Here is a 5,003-nt window from a genome sequence, read left to right as displayed (position 1 = left end):
AGGATAGTTAACTCTAATGACGAAAATTATTTATAAACATAATTCGAAAATTATTACAATGTTGTTTTTCGGGCTTTAAAAACTCATATAACTTAAAAGCCCCTATAGGTCATACCATAGCTATGAGTTGCGTTTGTTAGCCCAATTCCCTTTTCGAAACGATATTTTAATAAGCATTCTAACACCGGATGTCGGACTACTAGAAAATATTTCAGCAATTTTCTACGGTTGACTTATTCGTCGAACCGAGCAACCATCCTTCCTACTGTTGTTATCTTTAGTTGAGAAATAAGAACATATCTATCTATACAAATATATTAAAAGGCGTGTGTTACAATGTATACACGCCACGTGACACCTCTGTTACTCCACTAGAATTGTTCAATGTATACATAAGTCATGTCAATTAACAAATATAAAACTAGCTTGCAACGAGATTTGAACCTGTGACCTTTTGCTATTATACATGACATAATTACCATCTCAACCAACTTTTAATTATGCTTTAAGTATCCACATTATTATATTTGTACCTTTTAAATGTTGAGTTTTCCTTTATATATTTTAGTAGGAATGGGAAAAAATGCATATCAAGTTCGGGAACACAATACCAATTCAGGACAACGTCTGGGTCCAAATACTAGTTAATAATTAATTGATATATTGATTAAAAAAACACCCTATTATTTAACGTTAACATATAGTACTTCCTTATATTGATTAGCTTATTGTCAAGCGGGTAGAGGAATGAGGATCACCTCCTTTAATAAAAAGCTTAATGCTTAAACAAATGAATGAAGGTGCAATAACACAGATACACATTTACTATTATTAATTGTCACACTCACATCATCCATGCATAAATGGTGTCAATTTCTTATTGGTCTCCTCCTATTTTGTACTAGGAGGGTAAAATTGAATATTAAGGTGAAATGACTAACATACTACTGTGATTCTGTGAATGTCAATGAGTCAAATTGGAATCGAATTTATATGGTGGATCCATTTCTACTCGAATACATTTAGGAGTGGTTTGATTCAAGATATATAATGAAAAGATAATGGAAACAAATAAAGAAGTGGAATAGTAATAAAAATGGTTATATTTATTAGGTATTTGATTCAAGTTGTATTGTTGTAGAATGAAAATGAAATGGTAACCATTACTACCAACTAATGAATTTTATTACTTAAGGGAGAGAGGGAGGTAACAAATTAGGGGAGTCATTACCACTAAGTAATGGTAATGAATTGGTGAAGGGTTGAACTAAACATGAAAAAAGAAAATCGATAATTGATTTCGTTTCTCGGAGCCTAGAGATAATGAATCAAACGGGCTCTTAAAAATTACTGATTTTGAACCCTGACTCAAATTTGAATGTTATTTCACTTGACTTCAAAAATATTTCCTTTCAATCCAATAAGTAGAGGTGAGAATGGGCCGGACTGGACCGACAAGCGGGTTGTTCAAGTCTGCGGGAAGATCCCGTTAACAGGCCCAGACCGACCCTTTACCGATAAGACTTGAATTTTGTTGGATTAAATTATATCATTTATGAAAGAGAAATAAAAAAAAGTTTGATAGATTGTACTTCCTCCTTTTCTCAATATTTGCATCATTTACACAATAATCACTATTCATCGGCCGACTATTCATTATTTTCTTACAAATATACATAAAAGAATATAGTAAAGTGTGATATTATTTGATTCGTCTTAATGCATACTTGTATAATATTAAGTTTTTATAATTTTTACTTATACATAATTAAAGATTTTAAGAAAAAAAATAGTGTGTTGGACATCGTGCAACCAGGAAAATGAGGCAAGTAATATTAAGAAACATGGTTGCTAAATGCAACCTCACTTTACAAACGCAGCCCAGTAAAATACCTAAAATATCCCCCATAATTTCATTCACCATCAACTAATTTATACCTGCTTTCTCCCTCTACCATTTCTCTGGCTTTTTTTCTAGGGTTGTACCAATTTAATTTCCAAGAATTCCTCCATTTTCGAGTAATTTCTCCATAACAACACAACAAATTCAGTGATTTCTATTCCTCCTTTGTCCATTTTCGTGGTTTCAAAATAGCAAACAGCAAATTGCGAGTTACAATTTGGAAGAAACTGCGAAAATTATTAAAAGTTCGAATTTACTGTTTCGTGCAATCTGCACGAAACAGTATAGACTGTTTCGTGCAATCTGCATGAAACAAAATAGACTGTTTCGTGCAACCTGCATGAAACAGAATAGACTGTTTCGTGCATATTGAACGAAACAGTCTATTCTGTTTCATGCAGATTGCACGAAATAAGACAAATCGATGCATAATAATCGCCCGACAATGCATAATGACGAAAAAAATGAACAACATACATCGGATTGAAATTCGCTTGAGTCAAAATTATTGTCCATTGAGTATCAGATTAAAATTTGTGAATTAGGTCTCTATGAAGTTTTAGAAAGGAGGAGGAGAAAATATTTTTAGAGAGTGATTTTTTTAGAAAAAATATGATTATAAGGGTATTTTAGGTTGCGTTAGTAAAGTGAGGCTGCGTTTAGTAACCCCCAGGGAAACGCTATATGCAGCCCTAAGGATTGTATATAAGAAGCTAAAAATGAAAATAAGTTGTATTAATTGATCATTTATTACATCGGTTGATGCAAAATTTTTCCATAAATTCACAACTTATTTCCATTTTAAGTAGTGTATTTATGTCTTATATGCAACCCTAAGGGTTGCATATAGCATAACCTTAATAATTGAACTAGGGTGCATTAAATTAACCTTTTTTCAATAGTCTAAATATATTTAAACTTAGAGTTTGTTCTATTCACCTTCTTTTTTTATCTTTTCTTTTTAATTTTTCGTAATTTTTCTAAACTTTTCTTAACTTTTTCTAAATTTTATGATTTTTTATATTTTTTCTAAAAATAAGTCCAAGGAATCAAAATTTGTGATGGGCTGAGGGCCAGACTGGAATCTTCAATTCTGATCCAAATCCCGGTCCGATCCTGATTTTTGCACAACTATCGATAAACTCACATGATTTCTGAATAACAAAGTCATAATCAAAATGATAAAAATATATATATAATAAAGAGTACACCCCATTTTGTTTGAGAGCAATTTACCTCTACAGTCAAAATCTCAAAAGTTGAAAATGACACTTACTTAAAAAAAAAAAAAAAAAAAAAAAAAGGGGGTAGACGAGTAGTTTTTTGACATATAAACCATACAATAGCGACATGCCACTTATTAGTGTCTTAAACTTAAGCTTATGGTGTTCTTTAAAAGTTTAAACCCGTGATTAGTACTTAAACAGGTATTATTGGAAGAAAACCAAATTGAAACTCCCTCTGCCAAACTAATTAAAAAAAATCTCTGTCACTCGCTTGACATTTTGCTATAATATATGAATAGTATACGAAGCCAATCAAATTAATTATCTTGTGATTAGACATAAACAAACTTAAGACAACACTATTGAACGATTAAATGCCCACCAAATATAATGAGGTGTTACCTGAACCACAAGCAACTTGCTTTTGACAAAAGTCACTACTCACCATTTAACCGGATTTACGCAGATACATGATTTTCTTTTTTGAATGAGAGATAATAAATGGTTATCGTTGTAACACCTCATATGTTTCAATCTATATAAGCAATCATAGAAACCAAAATAAAATAAAATATTGACATTAACATGTCATAGGAATTGAATTATCACTAGAAAGCATTGTTGATTAAGATGTATTTTGTTTTATTGAAAGAGACTAGATGTTTGTCTTATATCATCATACAAAGTGTATATACGTAAAGATTTTTCAAATCAATTTTTTTTTCTAAAAGGGTTCGGACTCCTAGAGAGCAGCTAAACATCATCATTCACCTACAAATCGAGAAACGATAGAAGGTTAGGATGTCAATGCTCCATACTCTATTACCTAAGTACCAAGAAGGAAGATGAGTTACAGCATGAACCACCTTATTACCATTCCTACCAACAAAAGACCAAGAAACAGAAGTAATATTAGTTGCACGATCTAAAATATCATCAACAAGTAAATGAAAATTACTAAGACATTCTTCTTTGCAATTCGATGATCACATGAATCACATTCAAGCTATCATTTTCCACAAGCACGTTTCCGATTAGTATAATTAAACATGAAGGAACCAATATTCATTGATAATGACGATTGTGGCTTAAATAATCTTCACTACTCCTAGTGATGCTTATGGTCTCCATATATCTATATGGATATAACCGAAATACGGAATATAAAATATGTCATATAAGAGGGATAATATATATGCACGTATAGTATGTTTTGGAAAATTAATATATATTCGATGACATCATACGAGTCTCTTCCTTTTTGTATATGGCATCAACATCACTATTCCCTTTTACAACATCCACTAATACGAAACTTAATTTGAAAGCCATATTTCAACCCAGGCGTATTCAGGCTACACCTAATAACCAACGAATGGCAAGCATTTTTCCTTGTGTGGATCCTATTTCAATGGGAACTTGATGAGTCGATCCGCCTACACATTATACGTTTATTGTGATATTGGGTGTTACTCCACGTATTGATTTACGTAAAACAAATAATGGATTTGTTTGTATCTTTTGCTGAATATTTTTCACTACTTGATGGAGAATTTGATAAGTCAGTGTTTTATTCTCATATATCAAAATGCGTTTAACCAACATGTTAACTCATCGATTTCGAAAAATTCGATCATAATTCAAAAGATACCAGAGAAGAACGAAATAAAGAAATTTATTATACTTCCTTCGTTTCATATTACTCGCTACACTTTTCAATTCACGGACTCCTAGGCATTTTTTGGAGAAGAAAAAGGTAGAGTAAAAAGAAAAGGGACCCATGTGACAGGAGAAAGATAGAGAAAGTTTATTGTCAAAAAAAAAGTGTAACAATTAATGTGAAACTTTCCACAATAAAAAGTATAGCGAGTATT

This window comes from Beta vulgaris, chromosome 2, assembly GCF_026745355.1.
Source record: "Beta vulgaris subsp. vulgaris cultivar EL10 chromosome 2, EL10.2, whole genome shotgun sequence".
Taxonomy (NCBI): Eukaryota; Viridiplantae; Streptophyta; class Magnoliopsida; order Caryophyllales; family Amaranthaceae; genus Beta; species Beta vulgaris.
The sequence above is the reverse complement of the archived record's forward strand: the minus strand, read 5'-3'. Positions refer to the sequence as shown.